The sequence below is a fragment of the Lissotriton helveticus genome, chromosome 10, assembly GCF_964261635.1.
Source record: "Lissotriton helveticus chromosome 10, aLisHel1.1, whole genome shotgun sequence".
Lineage (NCBI taxonomy): Eukaryota > Metazoa > Chordata > Amphibia > Caudata > Salamandridae > Lissotriton > Lissotriton helveticus.
In genome coordinates, this window is record NC_136071.1 from 818,786,506 (window position 1) to 818,813,836 (window position 27,331).

At 45.5% G+C, this 27,331-nt stretch overlaps 1 long non-coding RNA gene across 4 annotated transcripts in view; it reads right to left on the reverse strand.

Moving 5' to 3' along the window:
- Nucleotides 1-27,331, reverse strand: part of LOC144784542 (uncharacterized) — a 346,194-nt gene that overhangs the window by 121,740 nt on the left and 197,123 nt on the right. Inside the window, exon 8 of one of the 4 annotated variants that reach the window (XR_013601675.1) lies at nt 2,164-2,271. The exons of the other annotated variants lie outside the window; for them this stretch is intronic. This is a non-coding gene — a long non-coding RNA (uncharacterized LOC144784542). The remainder of the gene's footprint in view (nt 1-2,163; nt 2,272-27,331) is intronic. 4 annotated transcript variants of the gene reach the window in all.

Sequence of the window (27,331 nt, forward strand, 5' to 3'; positions counted from 1 at the left end):
ACTGTGAACCTGTTGCTTGTTGCCTGTTTCCATTGATGATGCAGCTCTTCCTGCAGAGGTTGCATCTTGAGGCGTGCCAAAGGGATGAGATTTATGGCTGATGAACACATTCCCAGGAGGGAAGCAAACAGTCAAACCGAAAGTGACCTTCTTTTTGACACTTGGATTGCTAATTTCTGCAAACGGAGTTGTCTCTCCTGCGATAAGAATGCCCTGCATTTTATTGTGTCCAACCGTGCTCCTAAGAAAGGCAGGACTTGCTTTGGATGTAGTTAGGATATGCTTAAATTTACAGTTAGACCCAGAGAAGCAAAGAGAGCACGACAGCTTGTCATGGCATCCTGAACACTGTTTATTGAAGGGCCCTTGAGTAACCAATCGTCCAAGTACGGGAACACTTGGATTCCCCAAGAGCGCAACGTTGCTGCTACCGGGGCCAGGCACTTTGTGAATATTCTTGGTGCCGACTTGAGGCCGAACGGTAGTTCAGCGGCTTTCCGGTACCTTGAATTGATAGTGGGCGCCGGCCACAGTGAACTGGATATATTTTCGATGCTTGGGATGGATGGGGAAGTATGCGTCCTCCATGTCTAAGGAGGCTAAAAAATCTCCTTCGTTCAGGCAATTTAGGATCTCTGAAAGTGTGACCATGCAAAAACCCTGCTTCTTGAGGAACTTGTTGAGGTTGCGCAGGTCTAGAATTGGCCACAATTCCCCCGATTTCTTTTTTATAAGGAAAAAAACGGGAGTAGAACCCTGTTCCTCTCTGCTGAAGCGGGACTTTTTCTATGGCGTTCTTGAGGAGCATGGTCTGAACCTCCTTGAACAATAAGTGAAGACGAGGAGGAGGGGGTCCTTTGGGTGGAACAGTTGGCGGCTTGGTAACGAATTCTAGGGTGTGCCCATGCTGTACTAGGTCTAACACTGATCGAAGGTAATTTTCTGCCACTGTTGATGGAAAAAATATATCTTCGCGCCCACAGGAAGGGGAGGGGATGCGGATGGCGCCCGGTTGAACTCACTTGTTCTTGTGAGTATCTCGCCCTTGATTGTTGGAGCGTCTGCGGCCTCCTTGGCGAGAGAAACCAGCCGCATTTGACTGACGGTAAGAAGAATTATAATCCTGACAGTAGTGGGATTGGTATTGCCTGCCCTGCTGATGGTAACTTCCTCTAGAAGAGTAGCCACGTCCTCTAGCACTTCTGAAAGAACCTTGTTTGAATTGCAGGGAACCTAATGACCTAGCGGTATCAGTGTCCATCTTGATTTCCTGGAGGGGCCTCGTCAATGTGCTTGCCAAATAGAGACTCACTGTCGTGGGCCATGTCTAAGATCTTTAACTGAACCTCTGGTCTGAGGGCGGCAGCTCCAGCCAATTGTCTGAAATTCGTGTTGGCGATATCCAGGGAGCAGTCGATAGTCTCTGAAGCTGCGCGTTCACCCTCCATCAAAATCTTGCGGGCTTCTGCTCGGTTATCTACTGGGATCAAATGTCAGAACCTTAAAGGATACTCTTTAATGCGGTCCCCTCAGGAGCAGATGACCTTACCCCAGCTCCCACTTACCAAGCCCAGAGACAATTATAATCACTGACTCTGCACTTAGCTTGGGGGAAAGGGGAAGTGGAAGACAAGACAAAGAGAGACACGCCTCTGGCACTGGCTCCTACTTCTGTGGAACTCTGAAAGGGAAAAGACAATATTATACTTCCTACTCTGCACTACTTCACAAGAACTTCCTTCCTGCACTTCTCTTACTTATACTTAATATTAGGCTAGCTACTCTCCAATATGTCTTGTCTGTAAGCAACTTGTAGTATCGAATTCCCTGGAAGAACCACTGTTAAAGTCTATTAAGATGACCGTAGATACTCTAAATGGTCGTTGTTAGTCAGTAACAGTTCTTCACGAAGTAATCATCAAGAATGAGTTCAAAAGAAGTCTCTGACAAAAGCGTTCAGATTTACAGTACAGTTCTGTGAAGAATTCTCACTTTAATTTCAAGCTTGAATACTGATATTGTCCCTCGACATTAGTTCTTTAGACAGTTCAAAGCTCTCGTGATTCCAGGCACCGGCGAGCCAATCGAGTTGGGAAAACACTTGTGAACTCTGTGGACCCGTGTCACAGCGAGCTGGTTAATTAACAATCTTAAACACCTTACTTGAGAATTTTTGAGATCTTCTCTTCACTGAAGAAACTCAGATACTTGAATTCCCTCTGACCTTGAAGAATGCAGAACTCGACGTCTTATTCCAAGAAACTTGAAACTCTGAGGAGAAACAGTAAAAATTATTTTACACGCTCACAATATTCCCCAAAAAACGGCAACTCTCTTACTTCCCTGATATGTAGACGTAACGCTGCTGAAATATGCTCAATTCATGAAAGACAAGGTATTCCTTTACTGCGCGTAACGCTTTGGCAATTTAGCGCGGCTGGTCATTTTTAGATCCTGTTTTGTATCTGGGTTAAGTTTACTTTATCTGTTAGCCCCCGTTTTTAACTGCCCTCATATTCGCTGTTGCGCACATGCGCTTTAAGGACTGAGCGCCGCATTACATTTCAATATCCCAGTTTTGTATTTAATTAAAAAATATATTTCTGTCGCCCTGATTTTAATATTCGCCACATCCTTGCACTATAATTGTGTCCAACACCGCGGTTTCAGCGGCTTTCCGGTGCGCTCCCGTGTAGTCTCCCCGCCATCTTGGGGTGGGAAGGGGACGCCGGCCGGACGCCATTAGGGTTAGTGTTCTAACTGTCAGGCTGACTGGCTAGAGCCCTATTTAACCCGGAGTATGCAGGCGCACGGCGTGTGTGCCGCAGTAACGCCGGAGTCACGCCAGAGTCCAGCCCGTCTGCGCCCGTCCGCGCCAAGGACGAGCTGGGCGAGGGGGCGCTGTGCGTCACGGGAAATGGACTCGGTTGCTTCACGTATTCATTTCAGGCCCTCCGGTCATTTAAACCTTCCCGATTACCGTGCCATTTTTCATGTACCCCTGAGGATTTCCAAGACTCGTCCGCCTGTGGATGCTTTAGGTCATGCTCCACAGGAGCTCTGGTATCCTCTGGACCTTCAGAGTTAGCCCCCTTAAGCAGGCTTTCAGCCAGCATAAGTAGGGACCATGGCTTCTTGATTAATGCAAGATCCCTGGTCAAGAATAATGTTGTTTTTAAGGAGTTCGTTTTAGATAGAAGACCCTCTTGGGTCTTCATTACAGAAACTTGGGCTAAGGAATCTTCGGGACCTGATTTAGTCGAGGCAGTACCGGAGGGCTATACCCTAGTTTGGCAGGACAGAGTGGGTCGTATAGGTGGTGGATTGGGCATCCTGTATAGAGATTCTTATTTGTGTCGTGTCTCTCCTGTTCAGGCTCTACATTTCTTTATCAATGCACCACATGCCGTCCCGTTTACGGGCATTCTTATCTATAGGCCTCCTGGGTCAAGAGTAGACTTTGAACAGCATCTGCTCAGCATTTTGGAGCCCTACTATGGCTGCGAGCATCTCACTGTTCTGGGAGATTTCAATTTCCATCTTGAAAACCTAGAGGGGAATGAAACCCTCTCTCTCCTTGATACTCTATCTGCCTGCGGCCTGCAGCAACTGGTTAAGGGCTCTACCCACCAGGTGGGACACACGTTAGATGGGGTATTTTCTAATGATAGCCGGCTGACCACTGAAGCCCCCATTCCGCTCTCCTGGTCGGATCATTCCGCAGTCCCTCTGAAATTGGATATCACTTCTAAAAATATTAACCCGAGGGTTCCGAGCAAAATGGAATCTAGGCGTAACTTGAAGAGTATAACCAATGAATTATTGGCCCCCCTAATTCCCACTATGGCGATCTCTACGGAGGAGGATGTGGGCTTAGCGCCATGTAAGCTGGAAAACGCCATCAAAATGGCCATTGATGAATTAGCACCTGCCTCCCTCCGCTACTCTGCCAGAAAGAGGCCGTCGGACCCCTGTACGCGGAGTCGCTAAGAAACCTCAGACAAGGCTGTAGGAAGCAGGAACGACTCTGGAGGGCTAGCTGGAATATACAGGACAGGGAAACCCATAAAACTCTTCTGAGGGAATACAAGGCGGAGGTTATAAAGGCTAAGCAGGTCTATTTTTCCAATATGACTACTGCCCTTTCCTCGCCGAAAGAACTCTTTAAGATTGTGGACTCACTGACGACCCTACAGATCCCGGACCCCGTCACCTGCACTCAGCAGTTGTGTGACGATATTGCTCATTTCTTCCATTCCAAAATTGATGATATTGTCTCGTCCTTAGAGTTACAAAGGGCCTCAATACCTCCCTCAACCTTGCAGGTCTTACTCCCCCAAGTTTCTTTTAGACCTGCTACCAAGGGTCAACTGTCCAGTTTTCCTCCCCTCTCCCTCCAGGAACTGGACGTCCTTTTGGCCAAGACCAGATCGGGTTCCCCTCTTGACCCTTGTCCCCTTAAACTCCTTAAGCAGTGTAAGGATACCTTTCTGCCCTCCTTCTTGGAGATCATGAACAGGGCAATGCAGGATGGGATCTTCCCACCCCAGTGGAAGAGATTGGTGGTTAAACCCCTCTTGAAAAAGCCTACCCTAGACCCGGAGACTTTTAAAAACTTCCGCCCCATTTCGTTGCTCCCTGCCCCAGCAAAGATGCTGGAAACCCATCTTAACCAGCATCGTGCTTCCTTTCTGGAAACCTCGGGTCTTTTGGATCATTCGCAGCACGGATTTCGGAAGGGTCATAGCACGGAATCTGCCCTTACTGTGGTGCTTGATAACATCCACACCACAGTTGATAGAGGCACGAGTACCCTGCCGATCCTCCTTGATCTCACCGCTGCGTTTGACACCCCTCCGTATTAACATCTCGACTGAGGGAGATAGGGGTGGAGGGGCCTGCTCTCAGTCTTTTGGCCTCCTTCCTGGATCAGAGGGAACAGAGAGTGAAGCTGGGGGAGTTCCTATCTTCATCCCTGCCGGTCAAGTATGGGGTCCCACAGGGGTCGGCGTTAAGCCCGACCCTGTTTAACATCTATGTGACCCCACTGGCCAGGCTTATTAGATCTTTTGGGATGGAGGTAGTTTCCTACGCCGATGACACCCAGATCTTGTTGTCTCACGCCCAGTCCGTCAGCTCTTCTGCCTCCAATTTTAGACACTGTATGGAGGCAGTTGCTCAATAGATGATTGACAATTCATTGAGGCTGAATGGCGAGAAGACCGAGATCCTTGTGTTCGGCGGGAAGGATGACATCTGGTCGACGGAATGGTGGCCCTCATCTCTGGGGACTTGCCCTGTGCCCACCTTCCTAGCACGAAACTTAGGAGTCATGATCCATTCGGCTCTTGGGATGGGTCATCAAGTCAATAGGACAATCTCGAACTGCTGGGGCATCATTAAGATATTAAGAAAGATCAAGCACTATTTGTCCTTACAAGCTCGGGAGCAAATTGTGGTGGCATTAATAGCCTCTCGGCTTGATTACTGCAACGCCCTATATGCTGGAATGAATAAGTGCTTGCTGCAGCGACTGCAAATTGTGCAGAACGCTGCAGCTAAGTTTGTACTGGACTTACCCATGAGGTCATCAGCTACTGCCGCCAGGAAGTCTCTGCACTGGCTTCCAATTGAAGCCAGGATCTCTTTTAAGGTTCTGTGTCTGGTATATGGGGCCTTGACCAGAAAAGAGAGTGGAGGAATAAAAGATCTGCTGGTTCCCTATGCCCCCTCCAGAAGTCTTCGCTCCTCAAAGAAGCTTCTTCCATCTGTTCCCCGAGTTCGAAGAGCTAAGTGGGGAGGCAGAGCCTTTTCCAGCCTTGCTCCGAGATGGTGGAATACTGTTCCCCTGGAAATTCGGATTTTGCCATCAATGCAATCCTTTAGAAAGGCCTTGAAGACCTGGCTTTTTTCCAAAGCTTACCCCTAGTTTAGTGGATTTGCCTTTTTTTATGATGTTTTTCTGTAGGCGCCTTGATGCCTTTTGGCTAAGTCGCGCAATATACGTTTCCATTCATTTAATTTCATTTCATTTCAAAGAAACTGGAAATTTCTCTCAGGAGAACACTCGGGAAACTCCAGTCAGGTTGAAATAACAGTTGAAGTGCGCTGCGCGCTAGTCACGCATGCGCATTATCGAGCACTTCCAATTGTGAGGGAAAACAACTAGACCGCCAACCACTACCAAGAAGTGGAAGCTGGCAACTATTCCCTTAACATGGCGGAACGCTGCAAAGAGCGCAATATAATCTGAAGTGAGGTTTTCCAACATGGGTTTCGTCTTCTCCAAAAAGATCTTTTAAATTCTGGTTTCGTCAAAGTCTGTTCTTCTTTTCTTGTGTTAACTTGGGGGATCCTGACAGTACTTCCCACCAAAAATCGTCCTCTCAACCTTGGTTTTGTAGGATTGGCCTTATGAAATTCCCGAATCAATCAGCATGAACATTGACAGAAGGCTCCCAAGATCTTTCTTCGGGACCAAAATTCTTCCAGTCAATTAGATAATACAACCTGCCCTTTCTATAGGCTGAGTCTAAAATCTTGTGAACTCTGTGGACCCGTGTCAAGCCAGCTGGTTAATTACCAATCTTAAACACGCTTACTTGAGAATTTTTTAGCTCTTCTCTTCACTGAAGAAACTCAGATACTTGAATTCCCTCTGACCTTGAAGAATGCAGAACTCGACGTCTTATTCCAAGAAACTCGAAACTCTGAGGAGAAACGGTAAAAATTATTTTACACGCTCACAATATTCCCCAAAAAAACGGCAACTCTCTTACTTCCCTGATATGTAGAAGTAACGCTGCTGAAATATGCTCAATTCATGAAAGAAAATGGAAATTTCTCTCAGGAGAACACTCGGGAAACTCCAGTCAGGTTGAAATAACAGTTGAAGTGCGCCGCGCGCTAGTCACGCATGCGCATTATCGAGCACTTCCAATTGTGAGGGAAAACAACTAGACCGCCAACCACTACCAAGAAGTGGAAGCGGGCAACTATTCCCTTAACATTGAAGCGCAATATAATCTGAAGTGAGGTTTTCCAACATGGGTTTCGTCTTCTCCAAAAAGATCTTTTAAATTCTGGTTTCGTCAAAGTCTGTTCTTCTTTTCTTGTATTAACTTGGGGGATCCTGACATCAAATCAAAGAAAGGTGTCATATCCGACCACATTTGGCGATCATAGCGCCCTATGATCGCCAACGAATTTGCTGCCCTGATAGAGGCGGCAGCCATGCTCGAGAACTTCTTACCGATAAGGTCAAGGCGACGTCCCTCCTTATCCGGAGGAGTAGTGATGGGCGTAGATGGATTTTTTTACCTTTGCTGTGCAGCCTGAGAAATAACCGAGTCTGGTCTCGGGTGACCCTCAAGGCAAGATGGACTGTCGAATGTAGCGCAATACTTTTTATCAATCCGTGGTAGCACGGCTGGCACGGAAGCAGGATTCTTCCTTATCTTGATGCCTTCTTTCCAGATGTAATCATTTATAGGAATTGCTCTGGAAATTTTTCTAGTGTCCTCTTTAAAATCATATAGAAAACACTCAGATTGTTCTACTGTTACTGGAAGCTTGAACCTGGTCGAGGCTCTTTGAATGAGATTGTGAAATCCACCTATGTCCTCAGGCGGTGAGTCAGATGGCTGTGGAGTTGCTGGAGATGGCATGGGAATAACGTAAGAATCCCACTGAGAGAGAGAAATCTGTTTATTTAGACCGTGGTCTTTAAACTTCGAGTTCATATAAAATTAAAACATTACAATCCAAACGGTAACAATGATATGTAATGATCTCTAAAATCACACAATTGCATTTCTAAGTTGCTTATACATTTCTAGTAAAACCCTAGCTACTATAGGCCCATATATTTCAGTATTCCCAAAATTTAAAAGTCAGTTAAAATGTTAAAAATATCTAAACTTAATAAAATAAGCATTTACAATCTTTAAAAACCCTGCACAAACATCATTATTATTTTACAAAAGTTAAGACCATTTGAACTAGACGTGCATCAGACTTTAATAATGTCTCCTGCAAGGGTAGGTAATAAAATGAGTCACAATCCTTTCTTGAGATTTTCCCTGGCCAAACGGTTTATACCTTTCAGGTAGTTCCCTAGTGCAATTGCAGTATCCAATTTTTCCATTTTTATTAGTAGTGTAGCTGCTTGCCCTCTTGAATTTATGCCATATTTTATAAATAACGGTCGTAAGAACTGTTTCCTCACTCCTAAACCAGTTAGGCAATCCAACAATATGTGCAAGATATCACACTTCGTCTCCAGTCCACACTTACATAACCCATCAGGATATAGCATTTCTGCTTTTAATCTCCCCTCCAGTAGCCAAGGGTTAGTTCCAATTCGGATTTTCAAAATCTCCCACCTCAATCCGTAGTTCGGCAGGGTTTCTAAGTATGGATACCATGCATCATTTTCCTATGCTTCTAACATACATTGAACCGACTTTATCTTTCTCAAGTATTCTATGTCCTGATGTCTTGATAGCTCCCTTCCTTGTGCTCTTAGTACGCCTTTGGTGAAGGAAATTTCTACTGGATTCTGATTAACTCTCACCTTTAAGCTACCAGTTACCTCCTTTATTTTCCTTTTTGCCTCCACTGCCCATTTTAGGTTGCTATGCTGGATTTCATTACTGCACCAAAGGGACACCTTCTGGGTTACCTCTTGTAATTGTCGTTTCCAGAACCTTGCCACAGCCATTTTAGCCTGAATGCTCCATGCTATTGTTCCGGTCTCTAATCTAATTGCCTGTATCATCGCTGACTTTGGCAAGGACAGAAGCATTTTCAACACCTTACCTTCCTCCCGATCCCAACCCACTTTGCCGCAGAAGTAAAGAACTTCCATCCCATACAATACTTGGGGAGGGATCATTGCTTCATAAGCCTTTAGCATGGGTTTATGCGACCGGTCCCCGTAATCTCTATTGAATTTTTTCAACCCACAAATAGAGGATGATGCTTTTGCCATTTGGGCTTCAATATGTCTATCCCAATTTAAGGAGCTTTCGAACCATAAGCCTAGGTATTCATATTCCTTTACCGTTTCCAATTTAGTTTTGCCTAGGTACCAGCTAAAACTTTTAGACCTTTTACCAAAACACAGAATCTTCGTTTTATCCATATTTACTACTAAAAGTTTTGCCTTACAGTAGTCATTAAAAACGTTTAGTTTTCTCTGTAGCCCTAGCTCTGTTTGGTCGATTATTACTAGGTCATCCGCATATAGCAGGCTTGCCACCTTCCTGTCACTCATTCTCGGGCTAGCACTTCTTTCTACTTCCAGTGCTGCTGGCAGATCTGCTAGAAAAATCGAGAAGAGGAGTGGGGCCAGGACACAGCCCTGTCTTAACCCATTTGCTATGTCAATCTTCCTTGCAGTGCCCCTTGAGTATCTTTAATCACTTGCGCCCAGTTCTCTCTGTGCAATTCTTTTAGGATTGCTAGTAGGCCCGCTGGGATTTCATATTTAGTCAGGCACTCCCATAGCTTCCCGCGGTCCACCAAATGAAAGGCTGCCCGGAAGTCGACGAAGCAACAGAACATGTTCCCCGTTTGCTCCGTCGACTTCCGTGCAAGTGCCCAAAGGGAATAACAGTGATCCACCGTGGAGTGCCCTGCTTTAAATCCCCCCTGTTCTACCGGGATAATTGACTTCCCTTCTACCCAAATCTTTAGTTTGGCCAGCACTATCTTAGTAAATAACTTTTCCCCAATGTCTAACAGGTTAATTAACCTGTAGTTTTTTGGGGTGTGCTTATCGCCTTTCTTGTGTATTGGTCTTATTATTGCCCCTTTCCAGTTCTCGGGGATCCTTCCAGTATCTAAAATTACTCGGAACATATTAGCAAAAAATTCCGCCCACCAGTCTATTTGAGTTTTTATTATCAGTGCAGGGAGGTTATCTGGACCAGCTGCCCTTGTTAATTTAAGGCCCTTTATCGTTTTTTTAACTATAGAGGCCGTGAAGTCAGGTTTTATATCAGCTACCAGACCGCTCCAATCTGTGTGCTGATTCGCTTCCCGGTTCCTCCCCGGGCTATATAATTCCTGAAGGTAGTCCTCCCAGGCTGCTTCCTCCACTACACAGTTCATTCCAGCTGGCTGATGGTCTGCTGCTGAATGAACCAGTTTCCAGAACTGTCGTAAGTTCTTTGCCTCTACGGCCTCTAATAGCTTTTGCCAACAACTTTCCTTAAATTCCCTTTTTGTCCTCCTGATTAACATATTATATTCTCTTTTTAGGGATGCTAATGCATTTCCACTGTCATGCCCACCTTTTATCAGTTTACGTCGTGCCATTCTCCTCACTTCTCTTTTCTTTTCCCGGCATTCCCTTGTGAACCAACCTCTTTGTTTGTCCACTTTTAAGCTCTTTCCTTTAGGTTTTTTTTGGCTGGTTCTCAGTCCTTCACTAAGGATTTGGACTACCTTTTCAATTTTCCCTACATACCAGTCTAGGCCCTGGCCATTTTCTGCATCTAGATCTAAATTCTATTGTAGTTGCATTAGTTTGGCCATATATTCTTCGGTTAACCTAGATGTACGTCGTTTAGGATAATCCATCCTTTGTTCCATAACTTGGGTTCCTGGTTCTAGTTGTACACCTGGAATCTCCAGGACTACAATATTATGGTCGCTCCCTTCTCTATTTAGAATCCTAAACCCTGATATTAGTTGGTAACTCCAGGGGGACACAAATACATAGTCAATTGGGCAATTTTGAGTGCCCACTTTGAACGTTTTTTTTGCTGGATAGTCTAATGGGGATCTTCCATTTAGACAGAAAAGATTTTTTGTTCCCAAAAAGTTTCCCAACTGGATATCCTTGGTACTTGTTGTGCAGTCTGGAAAAATAGCTTGCGGTATCTCATAGGCCTCTAGTAATTCTGAAAACCAGCAGTCTGCATTTATGGGATGCATTTTATGATTAAAGTCGCCCATTAACATGATCACATCCTTACCATACTTTTCACAGATCGTATTAATGTCTTCTGTAAATAACCCCATTTCCGCAGCATATTCCTCTACAGTATCCCATTGCATATATACATTTATTAGCAATAACATGTTCTTTTCCTTATATCCTGATAACATTCTACAGGCAAGTAACCATTTACATTTACGGTAATTTCTGACACCTTTTTCATAATTTTTGTTGACACCATGGTCATTATTCCCCCCGCAGGACGGCCAAACCTCGGTTTCTTAGCCATTCTATTTAGCTGGAAGTAGCCATCTATTGTCGGGGTTCTACCACACAGCCAGGTCTCCTGGATACATATAATCTCTGTGTTTTTGCCTAATGCCTTTATATTTTTTTGTTTAACGTCATCTCCTAGGCCATTTATGTTCCAGGAGGCCAATCGTATGCTATGTGGCATATCCTCTACCTATTCTATCTCCTCTAGCCATCCATCCTTGTCCTGAATTTCAAGGGCTCTGGATGCAGGGCCCGCCTGGCCCTTGACCTAGCTCCAATTTCCCTACCAGTTTTCTAAGTTTGAATTATTTGCTAATATGTTACCCAGGGCAGTTCCTTCTTCTTCTTCTGGGTCCCTTATCCTTACCTGTCTCTTTCCCAACCCTGCATGGCATCTTAGGAAATTATTTCTTTGCCAATCAATGCCTTCTATTTCCCTCAGTACCTCTTCTTCGGTTAATAGCTGAATACCCTCTTTCTGTAGGTCATTTGCTGCTTTCTCAATCAAAGTTTTTATCAGTTTTGCATACAGTATAATCTTAGTGACCTCCTTCCCTTCTTTATTTTGGCTAAAGCCCACTTGTCTGAGGTCATTCGTTCCTAAATCTTTCAGATTATGACATTTGGCAAAGCCCTGCAGAAGTTGTGTCCTATTAAGGGGCAACCTCTTTTCAAGTTTCTTCCCCCCTTTCCTTAAGGGTATTGGTTCAAGGTATAGCCTCATCTCCTCTCTCCCATCTTTCGTTATCCTGTTTGGGCTCAGAGGTTCTGTCCTATTTGCCTTGTATGTTTGAGTATTAGGCCTGCTAGCTTGCACCTCCCGGGTGACCCATGACTGTAGATTCCCTCCTAACTGTCTCCCGGCCTCTTTAGTCTGTGATTTAATTTTCTTATTACCTTGTTCCATCTGTGGCGCTGGAGTATTATGGGGGCACACATTTATCCCCTGTTTCTTTGGGGTTCTCTTCATTATTGTACTCATACCTGGTTTGGGTCCCTTTATTTCATTCCCCTTTTCACAGACATCCTTTTCCACCCTTGACCTTTTCTCTGGAATTTCCCTCCCTTTCCCTAGTGATCTCCTACCTACCCCTCCTGCTCCAGTTAATTTCCCACGTCTAACCATCTCCCCTCTTCTTATAATCCTCATTGGCCACTTTGAAATGTATACCTCGTGACTTTCTTTAAGTTGTTCGACAGTTTCTACCTGCGCCTCGGCCTGCGCCTCAGGCACAGGGTCAAGATCGAGGTTTTGTCTTCCCATATCTGGCATGTGTAGTCTGATCCCCTCTAGCTCCCCTTCTATTTTACCTAAATACATGTTTTGAGTTTTTAGAATTACATTATTAGACAAGGTCACTTCTAGAAGGCCTTGGAGAGTTTTTTGTAAAATTAGCATTAGATCCAACATTGAGGTTGCAGACATAGCAGAGAGATCTCGATTTATCTCTGAAGTTAGATTCAGTTCCCCACATTGTTCTGTGCTAGCATCACGAAGGTTGGGAGGACTTTTACTTTCGCTTCTTCTGTGACGCAGCTTACTGCTCGTGGTGCTATCTTTTTCTCTTTCCAGACCCTCCTGAGGGATCGGGCTAACTTGGGTTCTTCTTTCCAAATCACGGGAGAAGAGATCTTGTGGCGATGATGACAGCCTTGGAGACGCAAAACCCCGATGGTCCGATAGTAGCTGCAAGGACTGATTGACCATATTTAGGGACTCGGATATCTGAACATCCAAGGGTAGGGATGTATACCTGATCTCTTCTCTTTCGAAGCTCTCATTATCAGATACTGACTCAATAGACATAATTTCCTTGTCCTTTACAGGTGTGAATACTTTTTTTTAAATGTTTTCCCACAAACTCCTTTATTGAGTTTGATGTAATGTTCTTAGTGGTCATTGTATTCTTTTTCACACCTTTCCTTCTTTTTTTCACAAGTGTAGACTCTGGGCTCCCCTTGCTCCTCTCCGAGGTACCCGCTTTCTCTACATTTGCGGAGTTTGATCTCGTCCTCACGTTGTGCCCCACAGTTGTTTTCATTCTTTTGGGGGCCATCTCTATGGTTACCCTCCGATATTACACGCACCACCAACACTATTTAGGAACGAGGGACCAGCAGCTGGTTTGTTGATCCAACAGGCTGACCAGCGCAAAACCCCAGCTACACACTCCAAACTTCCAATAGTCCAATAGTTCAATTTCCCAACTTCAGTATTTGCGTGTGGGGATTTTGGGGTTAGATGTAATGAGTGCCACTGTTTACTAACTGTCCAAGGGTTCTGAGCTCGACCCGTTTATTAAACAGTCCCAGGGTCCTGCGCTCAACCCGCTTTACTCTCTCCTTCACTTACCTCTGCCTGTGCCTAGCGTGCGAGGTCTCTGCGTGCGAGGTCTCTGCCTCTGCGCCCTCACCTCCGTGCCTCTCCTCCGTGTCAATCCTTCACCAGCAATCCTTCACCAGCAATCCTTCGCCAGCAATCCTTCGCCAGCAATCCTTCGCCAGCAATCCTTCTCGCCAGCGCCAGCTCGGCTCGCGACCCTGCCGCGGTTTTCTACCGCTTCTGCAGCTTCATTTTCCCAACCGCGATGGCGCCGTACCTTTGATTCAGACGCCGGTGCGTTAGACCGGGAGGCGGCTCTTCCGACGCCTCTCCTACGACGAGCACGCAGGGCGGAAGGGCAGACTGACGTTCAGGCAAGGCAGCAGGGCGGGGCGCTCTCACGCAGTAACACAGACAGAGCAGTGACTCCAGTGTTTCTCCAGGGAGATTCGTAACGTAAGAATCCCACTGATCCGAAGGAGGATTCTCAGGAAGTTCTCCTTCTTCTACCTCTTCGTCCCAGGACGTATCAGGCGTACGAGGCGGTGGAGCAGGCTGGTGTGTGTCCGTGACCGGAGACATGGACGCTGGAGTTTGAGGCTGAGGTACAGGGTCTGGTCCTGCCGTAGAAGTAGGCGGTGAAATGACCTGCTGCGGTGGAAATCATTGCCTGTAGTCAGCCAGCATAGCCTGCAGGTCCTGAATGAGGGTAGGAGGCAGATGGCTGGTATCCGCAGTCCGTGGATAACTTGCATGATGAGGAACCACAATGTCCTCCTGATAATAGTGCACAATGTAATCCTCCTCATCGTCATCTTGACATTTTATAACTAAGTCAGAAGGATGGCGAGCTACTCCAAAGGCTCCTTCATTTTCGTCATCATCATAATCTCCTTCATCCTGCGCGTAAGTGTCCAAGAGATGAGAAGGCGTAAGTGGCGAGATATATGAGTATTCCTGTCTCCGGAAAGATCTGAGCTGGAAACTCTTGGATGCAATAGGCGTTGAAAATGTCTGCATCACTGGTATAGATTTAGTTGAAGCTGTTGCCAGAGCAGTGGATGGTGCAGCTGTCAATGGGCTCTTCTTTTTCGTCATCGACGGCGTCGTTGACGGGGGCATCGTCAATGGACTCAACGTCGAAGGAGGCATCGTCGACGGACTCGACGTCGACGGAGGCATCGTCGACTGACTCGTCATCGACAGAGGCATCGTCGACGGGATCTTCGTCGACGGGATCGACGTCGACGGGCTTAACTTCCTCGTCGATGGGGCGGTCGTCGTCGACGGCAAAGATGATGACTTCGTCGACGACAAAGATGCCGTCGACGGGGTTCTCTTCGATGAATGCTTCGACGACAAGGTTCTCGTCGACGATGGTCTTTTTTGTCATGATGGAAATCCTAGTTGACAGGATTGGAGAGGTGATAGCAGTAGTAGACACAGTAGCCGTCGACGAAGGAGCTGAAGATGTTATTGTCGATATAGAGAAAGCTGAAGAGACAGAGCAGCTTTTACTCATGGTTTTGTGTTTCTTAGAGTCCTTGAGAGCAGAAAGTCCTGAAGAAGCTGAAGGAGATCTTTGAGAATGACCAGGAGTGGAGTGGGAGGTTTTCAATTGTTTTCTCCCCTCACTTGAGGAACTCTCCTGAGATCTTGCTCTTTTGCTTGATGTTGAAGCTCCATCATCGTCATCAGCTTTAGAAGATTTGAGCTATAAGAGGACTCTAGCCTCCCTATCCCTTAAGGTTTTAGAAGGGAAGGTTCGGCAAATCATACAATTCTGTGCCTCATGAGTAGGATAGAGGCAATAGATACAGTCCTTATGCTGATCATCAACATGGACTCTCTTTTTGTCGCATGTCCTGCAAGGCCTGAACAAGGCCTTCTTGTCTGACATCCTGAAGGAAAAACTGAGTAGGCACTCAGGGAGACTCCCTTCCACACGACGTGCGGTGAAAATCTGAGGAGAACTGGCTCTGCAGAGAGGGTTCGAGAGGGTGCTGAGAGCTGATTGGTTGTGACAAAGACTTGGGTCTTTTTAGCATAATGAGGAAGATAGGCTACTGCAATCTAGGCCTCAGGCCTGCATTTAGGGACTATTACTATAATTTACTTTTGGCACTGCTTTTTTATGTACCGTGGGACTCCCGCCTCGGCGACGGGGAATGATTCAGGCATGTGAATCTATGAAAGATACCCCAATACTGGATAACTGCCATGCAGCAGTTAATGTCAACAGTTGAGGTGCCTAAGCTGAAATGAAAAGGAAGGGGGAGTGCTGTGCTTTGATGTTGAGGGAGTGTCAGAGAACTAAAGATGAAACAAGACTTCCTGCCAGGATACCTGCTACCTGAAACAAATGGAAATGTGCCATTGCTAATCAGCAATTGTAAAGGCTGCTTGGGAGTCAGTGTAAACTTTAAACTGGAGTAACTTGAAGCTTTTCAGTGACAAAGATTTAGAGCCTGATTTAGTCTTTGGCGGAGAGGGTACTCCTTTACAATGGAGACAGAGCACCCTCTCTGCCAAAGCAAAGTTCTGCCTACCTCGTTAAGAGTTCGTGGAACTGCAGTACGTAGACGGCAGAAACTACTTGGTCTCCGCCGCCTACATACACTTCCGAAAGCCCGACTGAGTAAAGCCGGAGAAGGGTTGACCATCTGTTTGCCCGCCCTATTCAGAGTGGGCATACACATGGCCAATTTTTACTGTCCATCACCACTTGTAAAACCTGGTGGTAAGAGACAGTGAAAACTGAAATATGGCTCCCACTCTATAACAGAAAACTCTCTCTGTTACATGTCTGCCCAAGAATGAGCATTTCTTGTATATCTCTGTCATCTGTATGTCTATATTTGCATTTATATAGCGCTTACTACCCTGACTATATCTGAGTGTTTGTGTCTGTGAGAGTACATGCATCTTTACCTCTCTCCCACCAGTGTGCCCATTTCACAGCCACCTCCTTTTCCCACTTTTCCCCCGTCTCCGTATCCTATCAGAATGTAAGCAGTTTCGTGTAAAAAGTGAACTAATAATCATGTAAAAAGATCTTGATGAGTAGCTTTTTTATGTGTTTCCGGTCAGCGATACTTTAATTTGCTGTGCAAAAATCTAAATCACCAGATCACTGCTGTCAGCTTTGAAAATACATTATGTGCTTCTGTGTGGTGCGGCCATTAAGCACTGTGCAAGTTGATGCTGTGAAATTAAACAAGCATTGGCATAGCCAGTAGGTCTCGCCTTTGGGACGTTAGAAGTGTTTAGCCATGCAACAGTTGATGTTATGTAAATGTAAATGTACAGGAATTTATATAGCGCAAATCACCAAGCGGTTTCTAAGCGCTTGCTTAGGGAACCCGTCCTGGTATTCCCCTGTGAGATAACCCCGGCAGGGTATCCACAAGGTGAAAGCCAGGCACCCCGCCGCGAGGGGCCGTTGTGGAGATTAAGCAAGCTATTGCCCAGAGTCGCAGAGTGTGAACCCGTGAATCGAGTAGGCACCGGAGCGAGAATTGTCGAGTCCATGGACATTTTAGGACTCAAGACCCCGCCGAGCCGGGAATTGAACCCTGGTCCCGGGCTGACCTCTGCTTCCAGGTCTGCCTCCTCTAACCAGTGAGCCACACTTCTCCACTTGTTGCACCAAGGATATTGTGCTGGATAACTAAACACCTATAAGGTCCCAAAGGCGAGACCTATTGGCTATGCCGATGCTTGTTATTCTTCACACTGTAAGCAGAAGGCAGGATAACAGTAACGTAAGGTAACTGGAGTCAGACAGCTGGGGCCTGTGATTCTGTGCTACAGCAGACAACTGTGTGCAGGAGAGGCTTAGGGCGGGGGCTTTCTCGGTGGCCCAGGGACAGCTGGCATTAGGCCGGTGTGGCTTGTGGCTCCCTCGTCTATCCCCTATTATCCTTTTCAATCTATCTAACAGACTCACATGTCCTCTGCGCAAATTAGTTCAAATTTCCATATACTAATTCACCACTTATACTTTTTGGGTTCTGGAGTAGCGTGCTACTCGCTGAAAAGCACTTCGATGCCTTGTCGGGGTAATAAGCACTATATAAATGCAAAACAATTACATACATTTATTCACTGTTCACCTATACTTTCTATCTGGATGTTTTATCTTAACGTCTGTCTGTTTCATGCTGTTGCTTGCTGCTTTGCCCGCTTGCCAACACTGCTTGCTGTTTATTGCTTCATCTGAAGGCAGGCTCAGATACACGGAAAGTGGCCCAGCAAGGTCGTGCAGTGCATTGTTCAATGGAATAGCTGATGCTGATTTTTCTGAGTTTATTGGTGTTGCTTGAGCATTCTCTGAACCCTTGGGCAGTGAGTGTAGCAAATCTTTTGGTCTGTTCAGCTGCCTATAAGATCGTGGGAATGGGGGGTTTTGCAAGAAAATGGTGACATTGAAGAAATTGCGTTCTGGTGGGGTAATTTCTTCCTCCACTTAGTCAAAATCCAAAAGCAAAGAAATCCATCCATGCCACTAGAAGCTCTCAGCAAATTAATAGAAAATCTTATCCCATTATTACTTTTTTCCCCAGGAAAATGACTAAAGTTGCCTCCGAGGCAGTGACAGAAGTCTCCAGTTTTTGTCCTTCCGTGCCTTCACTTTTGGTCATATCTTCTTGGATATGGCCTATGGATGTCCGAAGAGGCTAAGTGATGGCAGTGGGGTTTGATGGCGGCATTGTACAGGAGGGTCCAGTGCTTCCGCCTCTGACTTTGTCTTCTGTGGAGCTATCTGCAGCTGCCCAGTTAACATTTTTTTAACCCCTCTGACTACATTATAGAAGACTATTGTTTTTTAAGTTGATCTCAGGAGGGTGACCATTGTGGGGAGCTATGCACAGCCTCTGAAGCATCTCCAAAAAGTGAATTTTGTGATGAAGCCGCTAAAGATGCCAGCAAAGAGGCGGTGCTCGGTGAAGATTTGACTCTCCCTGATATTGACATTGATTTACAAATGGGGGCAAGGGGGTCCCTCCCAGAAAATGCCGGATGAAGGGGATCTACTTAACCCAATTCCCCCCTCTTGCTCTCTGGATCCATCACTAACTCCACTGTAGTGTAGGTCTTTTCTATGGGGGGGTCCCTTTCAGAATTAGACCATGATGTCTTCCTTCCGAGTACCCAACTGAAGACTGAAAGTGGAGGAGAGGGTGCTTCATCCGTTGTTTTATTTTGTATTAAAAGATCTTATTTTCTATTTTATCTTTCTTGAAAAAGACTGTGCTAATCTTTGATCATGTATTGGAAATTATGTCCACAATTTTGTTTGAAGTATAGAATGCAAACAAGTTTGGCCCTCCCAAGTCAAAGTCAGTTATAAATCCTATAAAGGATAACACAGTGAAACAAAAGTATAAAATGGTTGTGCCTGTGGGAGGGGTAAAATATACTACTGTCCAGGCTGGTACACCACTGCATTATGTGGTGTCCCCAAAAAATGATTGCATTCTTGATAATGAAGAGTTATGTTGAAGTATGTTGTATGTGGACCCGGATCAGCTCTCCTCATTGGGACGACTAAGATGGAGATCTTTTGAATGTTTAAAAAAGAGTTAAAAAAAGCTAGGAAGGTAAATGGATTAGCAGCGCAGTTAGATATGGGGCAGGAAGAGGAGTTGGCAATTAATAGTACATCGACCGCACTATTTCATCATATCAACCCGAGTCAAGTGGTATGCTAAGCAGGGTTCCAATGGAGTCTTCTGTAAAGAGTCAGAAGGATGCAAAAGAAAAGGATAAACGAAACAAAAAAGAAGAGTTCCCTAAACAAAAAAATTGCATTTCCTTAAGGATTATAATATGAAGAGTCAGAGGGTCGGGGTTGACGAAATTCCCCCTTGAACAAACTGCCTCAACTGCACCTATTACTCAGAATATTTTTTCTGACACCCTCCCCAGCCCCCTCCCTGAAGGGGCCCTTGATTCCCATAGTGAATGCTCCACTTGAGCCTCCAGGAGTGGGAGGGAACAGGAAGTAGGGACTCTTTTCTCTTACCAGAGACAGGTTCTAGTCACATTAGCATTCTGGTTGAGTGGTCTTGCGGGGAAAGTTCCCACTTAGGAGGGTCAAATAAGGGGTACCAGGTGTCTTACCCACCAAGTACGAGAAATGTAGATCATGGCACTACAGTAGTCTCTGCCTCGTACCCCTGCCCTCCGCTGAACTATGGGGCAAAAAACTTTTGTCCAAAGGTTGGGTAATCTCTATGGATACCCCCGAAACCCCCTTCAAAAATAACTTCTATGTAGCAGAGCACTATGTAATCAGTTCTGTATTTTTTCCTGTTAATTGCTAACGAGTCTCCCCCGGTAAATAGCTCTATCCTAAATTAGTCATGGAAATTTACACCTTGAAGTTGGTGAAAAGTGGCAACATTAAACATTTGACTTATCATTTGTTTGGTTCATCCCCTTATTCTATAGTCACTTTTGGTTCCCTGGTTATCACACATTTGGTTGTTCTGAATTGTGAGTATTTTTTAAACGAGGGATTGATGTCATCTCTGTCGTTCAGTATTTGTAACCTCCTATTCAAAAGTCGAATGGTCAAAAAGTATTCTTTGGTGATGGATGCAGTGGGGCCTGGCTCTGATTTTACACACGGAAATCCCAAAGACATAGATGGTTCACTGGGGCATGGAGGTCAAGTAATTAATGGGGTAGAGGGGCCTGCAATCCGGCCTCGGGCTACTGACTTGAAAGATGATCTCTCAGTGGAGTTTGGTGGCAGATGCTTTGAATAACACCAGCCCTTTATCTAGGACCAATGAGCCTTTGAGATAGCATGACTAGGTTATTTCTGTCATTATGTCCGGATTAGGTCAAGATGAGGAAAAAATTTATCTTTTGAAATCTTTTGATCCTGTAATCGTGTGTTTACAAGAAACCTGGTCATGTACAGAGTTTGATTGCAGTGGTTATTTTATACTTTCCTGTAATGCAAGGTGTTTGGAAAGGGGCCATGTCACTGTGGGGTGGCAATCTTGCTGAAGAACATGGTTAACTGGAATCATGTAGTTTATAAACAGCCCTTGAATTTGTGTCCATGGTTAAAGTTGGCCTTCCAGGTCGCTAGTGGCTGCCCATCCTTCTTTTGATTAGTGAATATGTATATTCCACCTGGAAAACCATTTGATTTCCTGGTGAGCTCACTCTTTGCTTATGTTTAAGATATTTGTATTACTGAAGATTGCCCCCGGGTTATAATCATGGGATAATTAAATACAAAGGTGTCTAACTCTGCCTCGGCAACATTTGCAAATGTAGACAAAGAAAATATTTGCAAGAAATTGGCAAACTCTCCGCCACAATAGAAATGAGACCACACAGTGGACTGGGAGGCCGCTCTGATGCATCAGAGAGGTAGAGATCAAATCACGCCTCCGTCTCATCCAATACAAAATACAAAATATTGCACAGAGTATACTTCGACAGGGCCCGACTCCACCGGATAGGCCGGGCAAGTGACCCCAGTTGTCTGAGGTGTGGTCTCCCGCAGCGGGATTTCTTCCATACCATCTGGGACTGCCCCATCATCCGCACATACTGGTCACAAATATTAGGAGAGTTAAATGAGGTGCTTGAGACTACACTCCCCCTAGACCCTAAACTCGTATTGTTGGGAATATCTCATGACGTTGACCTGTGTCGTCCACAACTTATCTTTGCATTGTTGGCATTAGTGGTAAAAAAGGGATGTGGCTCGCGCATGGGGGGGCAGTGCTTCCCTCACAGCTGGATGAATGGTGACGGGGATTAGACCTTTACACGGAGGCAGAGAGGGTCACATACACAGCGAGAGGGTGCCCCCTGAAGTTCCGTAGGGTATGGGGGAAATGGAGGAAGTATCATGGCCTGGATGGGGGTCTGGACCCTTAATAGTGAAATGTGGGCCTTCTGGAGCCGTACTATGTGCAGGGACGGTGTGCTAGGGGACGTGTGGATTAGACCTGGGGGGAAGACAGATGAAGAGGGGAGTAGACTCCCAAATATGTCACTGGCTGTAGAGCTGATTATTCGGTGGGTATATGTCATGGGCATCACCTACCAAAAAAGCTGAGCACAAATGGTTACCTTTCTCTGCAATTGCCACAAAGTAGCTTAGGTTTTGCCTCGGACTAAATTAACATATTGTCTTTGGGTGGAGTATTTCTGTTGCAGATTTCCCATTTATCAAAGAGTATCTCTCCTTCTTGTGATGAAATGGAAAGGTCTCATGTTTTGCTTACCCTATGTGTCTAATATTCACTCCAGAAGTTCTTGTAACCCAATGATATTCTTCCAAAACCTGTACCCAAATGCCTATAGCTTCCCTTCCAGATGGCAGGTACCCTTCAACATTTACTTCTCTACTGAATGTATGTACCAGCAGGCCAACTATCACTGGTTGGGTACTGCTGAAGAAGTACCCAACTTATGAGGCAGAGCGTCAACAGGCCTCTCTATCCACATGCTCAACCAGTTCCTGCATAGACAGGTCAAATCTCCCCACTCTCAGCAATCAAGTCACCTTAACAGCTTATCATACTATTTCCAAAGGAAGTGTTCTGTGGTTGAAATAGTCATTAGCACCTGTGCCAGCCAGAAGCTTCAACTAGGACTCATCATGGTCTTCTAGGCAAAGCTTGCACTTTGCTCATCTTCGAGTCAACCTCCAATTCCATGTGCGACATGGACTACTTTGTGTTTTGCTCTCTACCCAGTCTCTGAAACAGCTAGGGAAAAGGTGGGGGAAGCTCCCATGCATTTAGGGTTATACCTCCATCCCAGACCCTCCCAGTGCTCCAGTACCTTACAGCTTTTCCAGAGACTTCAACCTGTCATGTAATTTCACTTCCCTAATTTCACTTCCCTTCCTACAGGTCTATGCAGGATATCTTCTGTTTCTGCCTGTGTCATGAGGTCAATATCTTGGCGCAACCATGGACTGTCAGCTTCAGATAGGAAAGGTGAGGAACTCTGGGTTTCTTTTGCAGTAACCCCCCATTTTTTGCCAGACTACTCATGTACTTTGACTTGATGGGGGAACCTTCCTTTTCTGACCGTGTTTGCCTGCTGCTTGCAGTTTTCTGTACCACGAACCCTCTGCTGCCTTAAAGAATCCACTGCGGACCCGCCCGCCTGTCTCCCGCCGCCCGACTGCTCACCTGTCATCTGGAGCGGGGGCCGCCGAGAGGAGACGGGCGAGGGGCGGACTTCAACATCCATCAGCCCTTGCGGTGCTCCGCGTTACCGGGAAGCGCCAGGAGGCGCTTAAAATCGGCATCAGCCCCATTGAGCGGGGGAACCTTCCTTTTCTGACCGTGTTTGTCTGCTGCTTGCAGTTTTCTGTACCACGAACCCTCTGCTGCCTTAAAGAATCCACTGCGGACCCGCCCGCCTGACTCCCGCCGCCCGACTGCTCACCTGTCATCTGGAGCGGGGGCCGCCGAGAGGAGACGGGCGAGGGGCCGACTTCAACATCCATCAACCCTTGCGGAGCTCCGCGTTACCGGGAAGCGCCAGGAGGCGCTTAAAATCGGCATCAGCCCCATTGAGCGGGGGAACCTTCCTTTTCTGACCGTGTTTGCCTGCTGCTTGCAGTTTTCTGTACCACGAACCCTCTGCTGCCTTAAAGAATCCACTGCGGACCCGCCCGCCTGTCTCCCGCCGCCCGACTGCTCACCTGTCATCTGGAGCGGGGGCCGCCGAGAGGAGACGGACGAGGGGCGGACTTCAACATCCATCAGCCCTTGCGGTGCTCCGCGTTACCGGGAAGCGCCAGGAGGCGCTTAAAATCGGCATCAGCCCCGTCTCGCGGGACGCCGGGCGAAGCCCGGGCCAAGGGCAGGCCCATTTAAGCCCGTTCAAGACCGGGTAAGACTGGACTGGGCCTCCCTCCCAACATCTTGCCCCCGAGATCTAGCTATTACTAATACTTAAGCTCTAAAATCGTGTTTCATACCGCTAAAATATGAGCACAAGGGGAAGCAGGAGCAAGACTGCCCAGGGGTTAGGCCAGATCACTGGCCCGATAGATCAATTCATCACAAGGGCAAATGAAGCGATCGATCAGGGGATTATTCTCCTAGAAAGAAGAGTTTCACAGGATTTGGCTATAGCCCGAAGGTCGTCAATGGGCCTCCTAGCACCGATGTAGTAAACTCGCCAGCTGTACATATAGACGATCCCTCCTCAACATCTTCAATCTCAGATGTTGTAGAAAGAGGGGAGGGTGCGAGCATAAAAAGCAACTTAGATTCAAACAAACAACTGATGGCTACCATGGGGGAATTAATTAAAACACACTTACTCACAATTGAACGAACACTAATGAGCATTGAGAAACAAATAGCTAAGCTCACCAATCATTTAAACAACTCGATCAGACAAAACACATTAGTAGTTCCAAAGGTGAGTGGCACCAAGGATAACATCGCACACAAATCCCCAGGTCCAATTATACCATCTAAAAATCCTTTAATTACATCCAACCCGTAAGCAAAAGAAAAAGAGTCTAAGGGCCAGATACAGCCAACTCAGGATAAGCCTGGAGCACCTTCTGAAATAGATAAACTAAAGCCATCGCTTCCCAAGATCCCAGCTATACAACAGGAAGGAGATAATTATAAAAAGGGAGGAAGATATAAGAGGCCCATTCATCTCCCTCCAGAGGCAAGCCCCTTCACTGTGATTCTTACGGGGGTCCCTGAACTTCCAGAAAACTCGAGAGAATCCACCTGGTCCCTAACAAATAAAGTGCAGCAGTGGCTTAGTCTAAACAGACCTCTCCCCCCTAACTGTAATAGTAGATTCTCTATGGTACGCAGGGTCTCCTGGATTGGGGAAACAAGAAAAAAAACACAGGGGGACTGTGTCATTATAAACTTTGACGACCCAGGTACGGTTAGGTATATATGCTCATGGGCAGCATTGGAGAAAAAGGGAGGTATTGACGCTAACCATCTGTCCTTCTTTTATCCTCCAAAACATAATTTTGACCAAGAAGATATCTTTAATTGGAACCAACGTCCTGATTGCAACTGGTCTCAACTAGATACACGTAATAGGAGAAGGGACTGGGAGCCATGGACCTGGAATCCTAGAAGAGAGCAACCCTACATGGAAGGATGGAGGGGGATACCAACCAGTAACCATTACTCAGCTTTAGAAATGGTAGACTGACCACCACCTACCCATAGACTTCTGAATAATGAATTGATATATCCCTCCCTGCCCATAGCCTCTAGGGAACCCCAAACCCAATCGAAAGATACAACTCATCATCAGGTTAACCAAAAAACAGGGGAAACTAATAAAGTCTTGCACAATCAAGAAATACCCCCTAGTTTGCATCTAACAATAAACAACTATCACGAAGGCACCAATAACACACTTAGTATTAGGGTAGATGAAGAATCTACACTGGAAGGTATTCAAGATAAGCTCATACTGCAGTGTGCCAGAGTAGCAAGAGAAGGGAATCTAAGAATACCCCTAAAAGTAGACCCAGATACACCTGAGGCAAATCTATACAATACAAGGCAAAACATGTCTATTGTAACATGGAATATTGCCGGACTCTCTAAAAAAGCGACAGATCCAATTTTTATGAATTTGATTAATAATTTCGATATAATATCCTTACAGGAATGCTGGGATCAGGAACCTACCAATATAGATGGTTTCAGTACTAACTTTACTCCAGCGATTCAGACTAGCAAGGGGAGACGTTCAGGCGGGCTCTCTCTATATGCCTCAAATAGGGCTAACGTAGTACTAGAGAGAATAGATCTGCCTCAAGATAGTCTTAAGAACAAAAAAATTGGACATTCTTTACAGGCATTTTTAGTGAAGGGCAAATAGGCCGCCAGCTTCCTTATAATTAATTTATATAATAACTTAGCGAGGGATGAGCAGCCAGAATTTATAGATCAATTGCTAAAACTCCTGAGGAGGGGAACGGGAGGGGACAAACTAGAAAGACGCATTATAATAATGGGAGATTTTAATTGTCATTTATGCCCATATAGTGGAACAAGCGTTTGTGACATAAGAAGCCTTAATGGCGACTTTACCACCCATTTTGAGCACACACTCACTGGAAACCTAATGAACAAATTGTTACACGAAGGGGACCTAGGTTTTTTCAATGAATTAACTGTCCCAATGACCGACTTCCAACCAACATTTCATGGAAGGAGGTTACTCTCGACTCTAGATTTTATATTGATGTCAAATAGTCATCATTGCGATGCCCTGGAATCTAAAAGAGAAGACATAGTGATGAGCGATCACTATCCAATTAGTGCTAAATTCCACATTGCCCCTTGCACGAGCCAGTCTGTGGGTATAACGGAAAGTCTTTACTGTCATTCAATATCTTTGGCACGTACAAACGGCTACGCCATAAAATGGTCTAAAGTAAACACAGAACATTTTCTGAAAAATCTGATCATGAACGACCCTGAACTTTTTGTGACATGCCTTGAATATCCTCCAAATCCACCAGCAATAAAAACTGCTTTTGACAAAATTGCAACTATGATAAGGAAAAACCTAACCAGAAAACAAAAAGAAAGTTCCAGGGCCAAGACTTCAGGCTGGTTTAATTTAGAATGTTCGAAAGCACATAACATACTTAAAGACTCACTAAAAAAATCACCTAAAAATCAAATAGAAATCAGAACTGCTCAATTAGCCTATAAACAGTCAATCAGGAAAAGAAAAAGGGAACTTAAAGACGCAGCTTGGGAGGCACTAATAAAAGCGAGTACCCTAAGGGATAACACGGCATTCTGGAGGGAAGTGAACGCACCTTTTTTCAGGGATAGGACGTCAGACCTTATAGATATTGCCATTACGGAGGATGTGTGGATCGACCATTTTACAGAGCTATATAAAATAGATGAGCTGATCGAACCACATAAACTCGAAACAAAGAGCACACAGGAGAATGATTCCCAAAGAACCCAGCTAGAGTCATTTCCGCTCCATACTTATTTTACTCATTTAGAAATAGACCAGGCTATATTGGAAAGCGCAAACTTAAAAGCCCCAGGACCAGATGGAATCCCAATTGATATATTCAAGGACAACATGCATCTATGGGTTCCCATCCTCACAAATGTCCTCAATTCTTATGCATCGGAGGGTTTCCCTACAACATGGCAAGAAGCCATAATAATACCAATTTTTAAAAAAGGAGACAGAATGGACCCGAAATGTTACAGACCAATCTCTCTGTTGGACTCCATGATGAAGGTAGCCGGAAGAGTATTGCTAAATCAATTACAAACCTGGGCCGTGGAAAATGAAGTTCTCTCTAAATTTCAATATGGTTTTGTTTCTGGCCTTGGCACGGTGGAACAATGCCTAAACTTAGCCCTGATCACAGATAAATACCTAATGGCCAAGAAAAGCAACTTATATATAACCTTTGTTGATCTAAGCTCAGCATTTGACTGCCTTAATCATAGCATACTCTGGTCTACCCTCATAGATTTAGGAGTTGATATAAACATACTTGCCTTTATAAAGGAACTATACCGAGGAGCCGGGGCGAAGGTCCGTTATGGAAAGAATGGAAATTGTACTAAAAAATTCCCCATAAAAAAAGGTGTCAGGCAGGGATGTATCCTCGCCCCATTTCTGTTTAACCTTTATATAAATAGTGTTGCAAATTACCTGGCTAACCTAGACGTGGATTATCCAAAGATTAAAGGTATGGCAGTCCCAATTCTACTATATGCGGATGACGCTGTCATCATGTC